At 58.5% G+C, this 12955-nt stretch overlaps 1 non-coding gene across 1 annotated transcript; it reads left to right on the top strand.

Annotated features, from left to right (window-relative positions):
• The first annotated feature begins 7639 nt into the window (after positions 1 to 7639).
• Positions 7640 to 7834, top strand: LOC123360722. Its single transcript, XR_006576059.1, has one exon. It is a non-coding gene; the product is annotated as a U2 spliceosomal RNA (small nuclear RNA).
• The last annotated feature ends 5121 nt before the right edge of the window (positions 7835 to 12955 follow it).

The following is a 12955-nucleotide window of genomic DNA, read 5'->3' as shown; positions in this document are numbered from 1 at the left end:
GCTCTGAGCTGCTGGCAGCCGCGGGGATCCCAGAGCCCTTTGAATCCCAGCCCCGGCTGGGAGTCAGAGGACTCTGGGCTGCCTGCAACTGCAGGGAGCCCAGAGCCTTTTAAATCCCAGCCGGGGCCGGGAATCAGAGGGCTCTGGGCTGCCCGCTGCGGTGGGGAGCCCAGAACCCTTTAAATCTCAGCCGCTGCTGGGATTTAAAGGGCTCTGGGCTGCCTGCAACCGCGGGGAGCCCGCAGCCCTTAAAAACTCAGCCGCGGCAGGGATTTAAAGGGCTCTGGGCTGCCTGCAACCGGGGGGAGCTGAGACCCTTTTAAATCCCAGCCGCAGCCGGGAATCAGAGGGCTCTGCGCTGCCCGCTGCGGCGGGGAGCCCAGAGCCCTTTAAATCTCAGCCGCGGCTGGGATTTAAAGGGCTCTGGGCTGCCTGCACCCGCGGGGAGCACAGAGCTTTTAAAATCCCAGCCGCGGCCGGGAATCAGAGGGCTCTGGGCTCCCCGCCGCAGCAGGCAGCCCAGAGCCCTCTGATTCCCGGCCGCGGCTGGGCTCTAAAAGGCTCTGGGCTGCCCGCCGCGGCGGGGAGCCCAGAGCCCGCTGCTTCCCGGCCGCGGCGCGGAGTGAAAAGGCGCTGGGCTCCCCGCGGTTGCAGGCAGCCCAGAGCCCTTTAAATCCCAGCCGCGGCCGGGAATCAGAGGGCTCTGGGCTGCCTGCTGCAGCGGGAAGCCCAGAGCCCTCTGATTCCCGGCCGCGGCTGGGATTTAAAAGGCTCTGGGCTGCCCGCCGCGGCGGGGAGCCCAGAGCCCTCTGATTCCCGGCCGCGGCTCGGATTTAAAAGGCTCTGGGCTCCCCGTGGTTGCAGGCAGCCCAGAGCCCTTTAAATCCCAGCCGCGGCCGGGAATCAGAGGGCTCTGGGCTGCCTGCTGCGGCGGGGAGCCCAGAGCCCTCTGATTCCCGGCCGCGGCTGGGATTTAAAAGGCTCTGGGCTGCCCGCCGCAGCAGACAGCCCAGAGCCCTCTGATTCCCGGCCGCGGCTGGGATTTAAAGGGCTCTGGGCTCCCCGCCGCAGCGGGAAGCCCAGAGCCCTCTGATTCCCGGCTGCGGCTGGGATTTAAAAGGCTCTGGGCTCCCCGCGGTTGCCGGCAGCCCAGAGCCCTTTAAATCCCAGCCGCGGCCGGGAATCAGAGGGCTCTGGGCTGCCTGCACCCGCGGGGAGCCCAGAGCCTTTTAAATCTCAGCCGCGGCTGGGATTTAGAGGGCTCTGGGCTGCCTGCAACCGCGGGGAGCCCAGAGCCTTTTAAATCCCAGCCGCGGCCGGGAATCAGAGGGCTCTGGGCTGCCTGCTGCAGCGGGAAGCCCAGAGCCCTCTGATTCCCGGCCGCTGCTGGGATTTAAAAGGCTCTGGGCTGCCCGCCGCGGCGGTGAGCCCAGAGCCCTCTGATTCCCGGCCGCGGCTCGGATTTAAAAGGCTCTGGGCTCCCCGCGGTTGCAGGCAGCCCAGAGCCCTTTAAATCCCAGCCGCGGCAGGGAATCAGAGGGCTCTGGGCTGCCTGCTGCGGCGGGGAGCCCAGAGCCCTCTGATTCCCGGCCGCGGCTGGGATTTAAAAGGCTCTGGGCTGCCCGCCGCAGCAGACAGCCCAGAGCCCTCTGATTCCCGGCCGCGGCTGGGATTTAAAGGGCTCTGGGCTCCCCGCCGCAGCGGGAAGCCCAGAGCCCTCTGATTCCCTGCTGCGGCTGGGATTTAAAAGGCTCTGGGCTCCCCGCGGTTGCAGGCAGCCCAGAGCCCTTTAACTCCCAGCCGCGGCCGGGAATCAGAGGGCTCTGGGCTGCCTGCAACCGCGGGGAGCCCAGAGCCTTTTAAATATCAGCCGCTGCTGGGATTTAAAGGGCTCTGGGCTGCCTGCAACCGCGGGGAGCCCAGAGCCTTTTAAATCCCAGCCGCCGGCGGGAATCAGAGGGCTCTGGGCTTCCCGCTGCAGCAGGCAGCCCAGAGCCCTCTGATTCCCGGCGGCGGCTGGGATTTAAAGGGCTCTGGGCAGCCCTGGCGGCGGTGGCGGCAGCGGCGGGGGGGCGCTCCAAGCAGGGGAGAAAAAACATTGGTGGGGCAGAGCCCCTGCTTGGGATTTATTCATGGGGCTAAAGCCCCAGAGCCCCATATAAGTCGGCGCCTATGCATGTGGCTGGATTTGTGTATGTGTTTGCATCTGTTAGCAGTTGTGTTGATGTTGGCTGGATTTGCACGGGTGTTTGCGTCTATTAGCAAGTGTGTATGTGTGTGTGTGGCTGGATTCGTGTATGTGTTTGTGTATGTTTGCAAGCGTGTGTGTGTGTGTGTATGTGTGCATGCTCTGCTGCCCTCTTTCTGCGCAACAACTGTTTCTCTGTATGTCACAGCCCCCATACCGTCGACCCCGGTGGTGATTTCCGCATCTTACAACGGCTGGCTGGCCTGACCCTTCTCCCCTCTGCGGAGTGTGGCGGGGGCTGCAGCTCACCCCCTGTGGCGCAGGAGGGCCAAGGTGCAGGGCACTGGGCTCCGATGCACCTGGAAGGCAGCTCCAGTGCAGTGAGGCAGAGCAGGGCGTGTGGTGTCCGTTCTGCGTTGCCTGGTGCTGGGCCATTGCACAATCCCCAGCCACGCCGCACAGCGCACCCCGAGAGGGGGCAGGGGGCCAAGCAGACGATCCAGCACGAGGGGGAGAGGATGTGTGGTTGGGGGGAGGAAAAGCCTTGGGCTGCACTGGGGGAGTGCAGAGCAGGGGTGACACCCCAGAAACCTGCAGCAAAGGGATGGACAGGTCGGGTGGGTGGATAGAAGAGGCAGCGGGGCTAAAATCTAAAAGGGGAGTGTGGGGTCTAGTGGTCAGAGCGGGGGGTGGTGGTGGTGGTCAGAATTCCTGGGTTCTATCTCCAGCCCTGGGAGGGGAGTGGGGGACAGTGGTTAGAGTGTGTTGGGGAGGAGCCAGGACTCCTGGGTTCTCTCTCTGGCTCTAACTCTCTCTTGTGCAATCCCTCACCAGCGTGTGGGAGCGAGGGGCTGGGGCCGGGTTGCGACATGGCCCACTGTCCCATACTGCCCCTTTGTTACCCAACCCGGGGCAGGGTGGGGGATGGCCTGGGAGACCCGCTAAGAAAGGCACTTCTGGTGGGTTTGTGTGTGGGTCACGCTGCCCCCTGCTGGATAGACCCCTCTAGGTCAGAACCAGTCTCAGCCCGGGTCAGACCCTGGGAGCCCAGCCCGCTCTGTCACCACGGCCATGTCTACTGGTCTCCTGGAAAGGTCCATTCTCATAGGTAGCTGTCCAGTGGCAGTGAGTTCCACAGGCCTCGGCACACGCTGTGTGGGGCAGGAGGTCCTTGTGTTGGGAGCAGTGGGAGTGAACTGTGTGCAGTTGTGTCTCTGAGCACGATTCTGAATAGTCTAGTGTGTGTGATTGTGAGTGTTGCTGGAGATGTGATTGTTTCTACCTTTGGGGGTTGGGCTAGCATGCCCCTCTGGGTGTGTTGTGTGTGAGTGTTCTTGGGATTGTGTGAGTCCCTTTGTGTGTCAATGTGTGTGTGTGTGTGTCACTTGCTGCAGGATACAAAAGCCTGCAAAGCCACCCCCCGCGCACACACACACACACACTCTCACACACACACAGACACACACACAGAGCAGGGCTCAGCCCCACCAGCAGGGACACACACGTCTCTCCTGGGCCAGCTTGGACAATTTCCCATCACGACCGGGCACAGTGCTGGTGCCCCCACATGGGGGTGGGCAGTGACTGGGCAGGGGGGGCAGATGTGCTGGATTCAGAAGGAAGCACTTTGAGAAAATCAGTCAAGGCCCTTAGCAGAGCTGAGACACAGACCCAGTGACCCCTGCACCACCCTGGGAGGGGAGTGGGGTCGAGTGGTCAGAGCAGGAGGGGGCTGGGCACCAGGACCCCTGGGTTCTATCCCTGGCTCTGGGAGTGGAGGGGGTCTAGAGCAGGGGCACTGGGAGCCAGGACTCCTGGGTTCCATAGGGGAGACTGTTTTTTCTTGTGCTCCCCTCCCTAGAGATCCCAGCCCAGCCCCCTAGTGGAGAGTGAGTGGGAGCGGGGGGGAAGTTGCTCTCCCACTTCACAAACATGATTCAAACCCCTCCCACCATGGGCTGTGACATCATGGACCTCCCCCTCCCCGAGGCAGACAGTAGAAGCCCCGCCCCACCAGAGAAGAGGGGGGGTCTAGTTGCACCCACAACAATCCCACTCATGGTTGCAAAGAAACCCCCACAAACCACTGCTAGGACAGGATCTGCTGCTTTCTTTTCACCATGAGCTGCTCCCGGCCAGGCACCACACCCCATTTACACGCCTTTGGTCACTATGCAGCTCAGTAGCAATCACTGCCCCGAAGTGACTCCGGCGCAGGCACCCACAGCACGAACTCCCCACACCGGATTCTGTCCACACGCAGAGAATTCTCTCCGCCGGGCTCCTTCGGTTCCTCTCGCTGCTCCGCGTCCTGCCGCCAGACACTGCTCATCTGCATAACCCCGCCCATGGACACGTGACACCTTCTGTCGTTTTGGTCGCAAGTGAATGAGTAGCCTGCGGGGAGTGAGCACGTCACCGCACGTCACAGCCCCAGCGCACGTCATAGCCGCTGGGCGGGGATTGTCTCTGAGCCCCGCGCTGGGGGCGGGGCTTCAGGGAGAGACCCAGCCCCATAGACAGCCTGGGGCAGGGAGACATTGGGGGAAGGGATGAGGGGATGAGGGGAGAAGGGGGAAGGGAGAGACCCAGCCCCATAGACCTGCAGGGGCAGGGGATCTTGGGGTCAGGAGGGGAGAAGGGGGATTGGCAGAGACCCAGCCTGGGGTGCAGGAGAACTGGGGTGGGGTGGAGGGAGACATGTCGGGTGCGGGTGGGGTGTGTGAAATGTTGGTCCAGGGAAACTGAGTCACTCCCAGGACATGCTGTGCAGGGGGGAGCACAGGGGCAGGGAGAGAGACCCAGCCCCAGCCCCAGAGGGATATTGGGGGCAGGGGAGGGGATGGAGGGGGGAGAGACCCAGCCCCATAGACCCCTAGAGGCAGCGGGATATGGCGGGGGGCAGGAGAGGGGATGGCAGAGAAGACACCCATCTCCATAGACCCCCCCAGAGGCAGGAAATGAGGGGAGAAGGGGGGAGGGAGGGATCCAGCCCTATAGACCTGTAGGGGCAGGGAGATATTGGGGGCAGGACGGGAAAAGGGGGGTTGGCAGAGACCCAGCCCGGGGTGCAGGGGAAATGGGCTGGTTTGGAGGGAACTGGGGACGAGAAGAGACACAGGGCAGGACACACCTTGGGACAGGGAAACTGACTCACTCCGAATACATGCGGAGCAGGGCAGGGTGGAGGCAGATCATGCTGGTCCCAGGGTAATTTCAGGGGGTTCTGATTCCCCACTCAGCCGGGGGGCTCCCCTCTGGGCTGAGGAGCCCTGGGGTGGGGCGGGTGCAGGGGCTGTGTGTGTGTGTCAGGCTGGGGGAGCTGCCTGGGCAGAGGGGCTGGAACTGGGGGGGCTGCAGCAGCCCCTGGCTTGACGTGGTTTCCATCACACCCAGGGGTTACAGTTGGTTCAGTGGCTCAGCACCCCCCACTATACAGATTGTTCTGGCACCACTGGCCTAGGGTCACCGTCTAGTGCTCAGGGCCTGCCTGGCTCTCCTAGAGCAGGGCGAGCGCCCAGCTCTCCTGGGGCAGGGCTGGCCAGAGCTCTGGACAGATACTAACAGCGCCGGGGAGCCCGGACGAATATTAGTGGGACAGAGGAGCCTGGGGCAGTTTTATCAGAGAGTAGCAATGAATCCCGAACACAGCGCTGGAGCTGCAGTGCTCAGCGCGTGGGCCTGGGTCTCCTGCACAGTCTCCCTGCACCCCCTCATGGCATAACAAGTTCCCTGCGGAGAAGCAGAGGGGCGGGAACTAGGGCTGCGATTCCAGAGAACCCCGGAGCTGTGCTGCCCCTGTGGAGTGTGAGCGGGAATTGCACGTTTTCACATTGCTTGTGAACACACCTGCGTACAGTTCACAGGCTTTCAGCACCCCGACAGGCTGATTAGAACACCTGCAGCCAATCAAGGCAGAGCTAATCAGGGCACTTGGGTTTAAAAAGGAGTCACTTCAGTTTGTGGTGTGTGTGAGGAGCTGGGAGCAAGAGGTGCAAGGAGCTGAGAGTGAGAGGGTGTAGCTGCTGGAGGACTAAGGAGTACAAGCGTTATCAGACACCAGGAGGAAGGTCCTGTGGTGAGGATAAAGAAGGTGTTTGGAGGAGGGCAGGGGGGAAGTAGCCCAGGGAGGTGTAGCTGTCATGCAGCTGTTACAGGAGGCACTATAGACAGCTGCAATCCACAGGGCCCTGGGCTGGAACCCGGAGTAGAGGGCAGGCCCGGGTTCCCCCCAAACCTCCCAACTCCTGATCAGACACAGGAGGAGTTGACCCAGACTGTGGGTTCCACCAGAGGAGAAGATCACTGAGGTGAGCAAATCTGCCAATAAGCGCAGGACCCACCAAGGTAGAGGAGGAACTTTGTCGCAGCCTCTAATTGTGGCGTTTTTAAATGATCTGCATGCTGCTTGTGGGCTCCTAACACTTGCCACAGCAGCTCCTTTTAACTTCCATCCAACCACCTGTACTTATGCCGATAGGTTGACTTTAGGTCTTTAACTTTGATCGGTAGCTGAGAAGATGGTAAATTAGACAGAAACCCGTTCGACAAACCTCTTCATTTCCTGACTTCTTTATTCATCGCCTTTTCCTTATTTCCCAGCAGATTGACTAGATTTGGGTGCTAGCAGGGGGACCTGACGGGCTCCTTATTTTCTGATTTCTTTCGGAAGCATTGAACTTGCCAGGGCACAGTCAGATTCTGGATGCTCATGGAAATGTAACACCTCATGCTCAGCTTTAGTTCTGTTTCTCAGCTCTTTTGGAAAATCGATCTTTAGGCTGACATGTAGCATCCTTGCATTAGGAGATGGCTAATTAATAAGACCATAAACCTTGGCAATCAAATGGAACCTGAAGTCCATAGAAGACCCCGAAAGGCCCTTGGGGAGTGAAGTGCAAGTTGAGGAAGACTTCCCTGCACAGCTTCTCTCTCAATTCTCGTTTTCCTGTATTGAGAGCAAAAGTCAGGAATCAGCTCAGGGTAGGGTTATACCATGTGTGTGCAGTGGTTAGACAAGAAACTGGACTGGTATGGAGCAAAACACTTGTGTGTGCCTGATGACTGTACGTTTGAGAAGGAGCAGAAAAGAGCATTGGGGCTGCGGTATAGCGCTTGCATAGGCTTTCTTTGGCCTGTTTTGCTGTAAGAGTTAACAGTGAGAGATTGTTACTCACATGTCAGTGGGTGGGTTTATGCAAATTAGGCATGGACAGGGAAACCAACAAGCGGAAGGAGGCTGAAAGACTTCTCTGTCTTTGAACAGAACTGTGTGTTAAGGGCTCTTGCTTTGAATTCTTCCAGTGGAGTCATTTCGGGGATGTGATCATCAGTTAGTTACCTAGTTATCAAAGCCTTGTGAATGGTGTTTGGTGCGTGTCTGGGAGCTCCTCGTGCTGAAGTAGAAAGCAGTGGGGGAAGAGCGGCTGCCTAGCATTCGAGACTCTCAGCATGGCTTCTCTGCTCCTTGGAGCTAAGATCAAAAGCGTAGTGTCTGTTCTTATCAGTTTAATATCTGATAGGTCCTTTATTTGAGAACTATATATTAAATTGATTTTTGAAAGAAGGGGATGGAATAAGAGCTTGCTCTGTCCACCCCATGCATTGACCTGGTATTGCAGTGTCTCCAGGACCAGTGCCTCTTCCTCTGGGGAGAATTGTTTGGTTAAAAAGGTAGAAAAAAATTTCACTCTAAAAATGCTGATTTAAGAAAATGTTTTGAAAGTAGCTGAAAAATCAGGTATTTTTAGCACTTTGGTTTTTTCATGACAACATATTGTTAAAATTTTTGGGGGTGTTTTCTGAGTTTACACGTGAGTTTCTTTGTTTTGCTGGAGGATTGTTTTAAAAACTAGAATTTCTGTTTGCTGTGACTCTTTTCAACAATATGAGGGATGAATCCTTTTTGGACTGAGGGTCTGTTTGGGAGATGGTTGGTTGCGGGGGGTGGGGAGAACACAGATTGGTAATATTCGAGGTCACATGTACATCAATAACTGGATGAGTTACACAGACTTCTCTCCACCCAGCCTACGTTCCATGTATCTTGACTGAGCCTGTCGCCCACCATCCCAGAGCAGAAGCCTGAAGCCTGAGCCCCACCGCACGTGGGAAGGGGGGAACTCCCGCTGGTTGCCTGCTCCTGCAGTGTTTGTGACTCCGGAAGGGGGTAGGGACCAGCCCCTGCAGGCAGCCCGGGGGAAGAGCCGCTGCTTTGCTGCCCCCGACTCCCCCTCAATTACAGCCCGGGAGGCTGTGGCCACAATAAAAGCCCCTGGTGGCCACACTTGAGAAATGCTGGAGCCTCACAGTAAACAAATCCCAGCAGGTTTGTCACACCCTGTCCCCCACCCTGGGGATTTCCTGCCCTCTCCCACCCAGACCAACCTTCCTGGAAGTTCCCACCCCCTGTGTATTTACTGCCCTTTCTCCCCGCCAAGGGAACCCGCCAGCAACTCCCTGCTAATCCCTCCCTCAACTGGCTCCACTGCAGCCATTTCCCTTCCCCGGCCCCTGGAAGGGCGGAATGAGCTGGAGCAAAACATGGATGTTGCGCTGCAGCCTGTTAGGGCAAAAAGGGCAATTGGGGACATGTCAGAACAGGAAATAATTTCACAGCACAATTCCCCCCAGGCTCTTTCCCTGCACACGGATATTCCAGCTTGTCCTGCATGGGACAGAAACATTCAAATCTAGGGCTGTCAATTAATCGCAGATAACTTACGCAATTAGCTTTAATCATTATTTTTTAATCTCAGTTTTAATCACACTGTTAAACAATAGAAAACCAATTTAAATTTATTATATTCTTGATGTTTTTCTACATTTTCAAATATATTGATTTCAATTACAACAGAATACGAAGTGTACAGTGCTCACTATATATAGTTTTATTACAAATATTTACACTGTAAAATATAAAGTACTGTAGTGCAATCTCTGTGTCATTAAAGTGCAACTTGCATATGTAGATTGTTGTTGTTGTTGCATAAGTGCATTCAAAAAGAAAACAATGTAAAACTTTAGAGTCCAGTCAGTCCTACTTCTTGTTCAGCCAATCGCTAAGACAAACAAGTTTGTTTACATTTACTGGAGATAATGCTGCCCATGTCTTATATACGTCACCTAAAAGTGAGAACATGGCACTTTTGTAGCCAGCGTTACAAGGTATTAACGTGCCAGATATGCTAACATCCATATGCCTTCATACTTCAGCCACCATTCCAGAGGACATGCTTCCATGCTGATAACGCTCGTTAAAAAAATAATGCGTTAATTTGTGATTGAAGACCTTGATGAAGAACTGTATGTCTCCTGCTCCACGGTTTTATCCGCATTCTACCATATATTTCGTTTTATGGCAGTCTTGGGTGATGACCCAGCACATGTTGTTCACTTTAAGGACACTTTCACAGCAAATTTGACAAAACGCAAAGAAAGTATAACGTGAGATTTCTAGAGATAGCTACAGCGCTCGACCCAAGGTTTAAGAATCTGAAGAGCCTTCCAAAATCCAAGAGGGACGAGATGTGAAACATGTTGTCCGAAGTCCTCAAAGAGCAACACTCTGATGCAAACACTACAGAACCTGAAGCACTAGACAGGAAAATCAATCTTCGGTTGGTGGCATCTGACTCAGATGATGAATATGAATGTACTTTGGCTCGTTATCGAGCAGTACCTGTCATCAGCATGGAAGCATGACCCTGGCCTCTGATTGCTAGAAGCTGGGAGGGGAGAACAGGGGCTAGACCTCTCCATGGCCGCCTGGTCTGGTCACTCCCTCTGAAGCCCATAGCCAGGGCCAGCCTTAGGGGTGGGTGCCACCAGGGAATTGCCCAGGGGTACCATGGTCAAGGGCGGTGCTGTACGGTAGCAGAGAGGTGTGTGCTGCTGGTGTAAAGTCAGAAACTGCTCCCGGCTGGCAGGGGAGTGCTGCTTGGGGTGCTGCCCAGAGCGGTGATGAGCGGATACTGTTCCCACCAATGTTCCTCCGTGCCCCCCTAGGGGGCTGTGAGGGGGGAGCAAGGAGCGACATCAGGGCTCCCTGCATCCAGGTCACCTTCCCCACCACCTGGGCTGCTGCTCTCTGTCCTCCCCTTATGCAGCCCAGGTGGTGGGGAAGGTGACCTGGATGCAGGGAGCCCTGATGTCGCTCCTTGCTCCCCCTCTCACAGCCCCCTAGCGATGTGCGGAGGAGCAGTGTTCAGGGGCGGTGGGGGGGGCGAGCAGCAATGCCAGCTACTCTGTGCATCCAGGTCAGTTTCCCCAAGTGGGCACAGGAGGGGGTGCAGGGGTTAGGGGAAAAGGGGGCACAGTGCAGGGATTACGGGTGTGGGAGGAGGCAGGGGTTAGGGGCACAGGGTTAGGGGTGCAGGGGTTACGGGTGCAGAGCTTGGGGTCAGAGCTTGGGGGCACCAGAGGGGGTGCAGGGTTAGGGGTTCAGGGGTTGGGTGCCAGAGAGGGAGCACAGGGGTTAGGGGTGCAGAGGTTAGGGGGCAGGGTGAAGGGGGCAGGAGGGGGGGCAGAGGTCACAGGTTTAGGGTTCGGGGGGAGCACAGGGTTAGGGGTGAGGGATGTAGGGGTGCTGGAGGGGGTGCAGGGTTAGGGGTGCTGGAGGGAGTGCAGGGGGAGCACAGGGTTAGGGGTGCAGAGGGGGGCACAGGGTTAGGGGCGTGGCCCAACCCCACAGGAGATTGACCCCATGTTTAAAGAACAAACCTCTATACTAAGGGCTGCAATATCCACTGGGGTGAGACAAACGGCATCAGCTCCTTGCTGCCCAGCCTGTGAGAGCTCTGACTGTGCGTCTATAAAGGGAACAGCGAATGGAAGTTAAGTGATGGGTGATGGGGCAGCAGTGATTAGGGGCATGGAGAACGGGGGTGCCTGACGGGCGTTGGGCTGCGGGGTTCCCTGCTGCGGGGTTCCCTGCTGCAGCTCCGCAGACTGGAGCCTGCTCCTCCTGTGCAGGGCCAGCTCCAGCTTTTCTGCCGCCCCAAGCAGGAGGGGGGGAAAGGACAAGCTGTGGCTCTTCGGCGGCAGCTCAACCACACTGCTGCTTCTGCGGCAGTTCGGCGGCGAGTCCTCCCCCCCTTCCTCTTTGGCAGCAATTCGGCGGCAGCTCAAAGACTAAGACAGGGAATGAGGGACCCGCCGCCGAATTTCCGCCCAAGACCCAGCCGTGCTGCCCCGATACCGGACGGGCCGCCCCTTTGAATTGGCCGCTCCAAGCACCTGCTTGCTACACTGGTGCCTGGAGCCAGCCCTGCTCCCGTGACAAGCAGGGGCTGGTGCAGAGCGTGGCAGGGCAGGGAGATGACATCTCCCCTAAGGGCGGGGCCTTTTCACAGCAAGGGCAGCACCTCCCCGCAGGAGCACAAACCCCACCTACTCCTCCTGCTTTCTCCTGACACTACCAATCCCATGGTGCAGGGGGCCCCGCCCTGACTGGTGGGAGACGGAGGCAGTGGACACGACCACTCCCATGGTGCCGTAGGGTTTTCAGGTGGGGTGCCCCCCCCCCGGGTTGGGCTCCAGGGGAGGTATGGCAGCTTAAGGGACTGGGGCGGGGGGTTGCTTGGAGGAGGTTTGAAGACCAACAGCGAAGGGGAAGTTGGACACTGGCCAGAATACCAGGAGCTAGCGGGTGATAAGGGGGGTTCTGGGCATCAAAGTGGGAGCTTCCCCCACTTCCCGGCCACAGGCCCACGGGGCTCGTGGATGGAGGAGTTTGGGGGGCTGTGGGGGTCCCTGAAGGACCAGCTCAGCGTGTGAATGAGGGACTGGGATGTATGTGGGGGCCGGACTGTGGGTTGGGGTGTCCAGGAGGACCCAAGGGAAGGGACTAGGGGGATTAGGGATAGAGGAGGGTGGGGTTACCAAGGTGCATTGTGGGAATGTGGGATTTAGAGAGCCCAGAGTGGATGGGTGGGGGCGGGTTGGAGGACCCCACAGTGGCTGAAAAGGGGAACCCGGCAGGTTGGGGGGCAGCAGAGATTGGAGATGAGGAACCTCACAGCCTGGGGATGGACTGGGGCAGTGGGGGGATGGGAAATGGGGGCCCAGCAATGGGGAAATGGGCTGAAGGCAATTAGGGGCAGGGCGCTGGGGGGGGAGAAAGTGGGGGTGTTGGGGCGCTGAGCACGGGGGGGAGATGGGTGCGGGGGGCAAAAGGACAGGCAGGGCAGAGCGGACAGGGTGGGGGAGGGGATGCCGGGGGCGGGGCTGGCGGGAGGGTCACAGCGGGGGGGGGACACTGCGGGGGCAGGTTGGGGGGGGCTGAGGGGCCCCGCGGCCCCAGGCTGCTGCGTGTGGGGCTGCTCCCAGGCAGCTCAGCCCCCCCCCCGCTGCTGCCCCCCAGGCCCAGCTGGGGGGGGGGGTGAAGCCCTTTCACTCCGCACTGCCTCTGCCCTGCGCCCCCCCCCCGCCCGGATCCCACGCGGGATTCGAATCCCAACGGCCGCAGCGTGCGCCCGGGGGGGGGGGGGAGCAGCGAAGCCTCGGGGCGAGGGAACCGGGGCCTCCCCCCACGCGCCGAGTCTCTGTCCCGCGCTCTCTCCGCCAATCAGGGAGCGGGGAGGGGTGTGGCGAAGTGACAAGTTACGGACCCTCCTCCAATAGAGGCCGCGTGTGAGAGAGAGAGAGAGAGAGAGAGAGAGAGAACTACGCTTCCCAGAGTGCACCGGGAGGGGGCGCGTTGTCTGAGCAACCGTCCATCACTTCCGCTCTGAGACGAGCCAGGAACTACAACTCCCAGCCTGCCCC

This window comes from Mauremys mutica, unplaced genomic scaffold, assembly GCF_020497125.1.
Source record: "Mauremys mutica isolate MM-2020 ecotype Southern unplaced genomic scaffold, ASM2049712v1 Super-Scaffold_100297, whole genome shotgun sequence".
Taxonomy (NCBI): domain Eukaryota; kingdom Metazoa; phylum Chordata; order Testudines; family Geoemydidae; genus Mauremys; species Mauremys mutica.
This window is presented reverse-complemented; position numbering and strand designations above follow the sequence as displayed.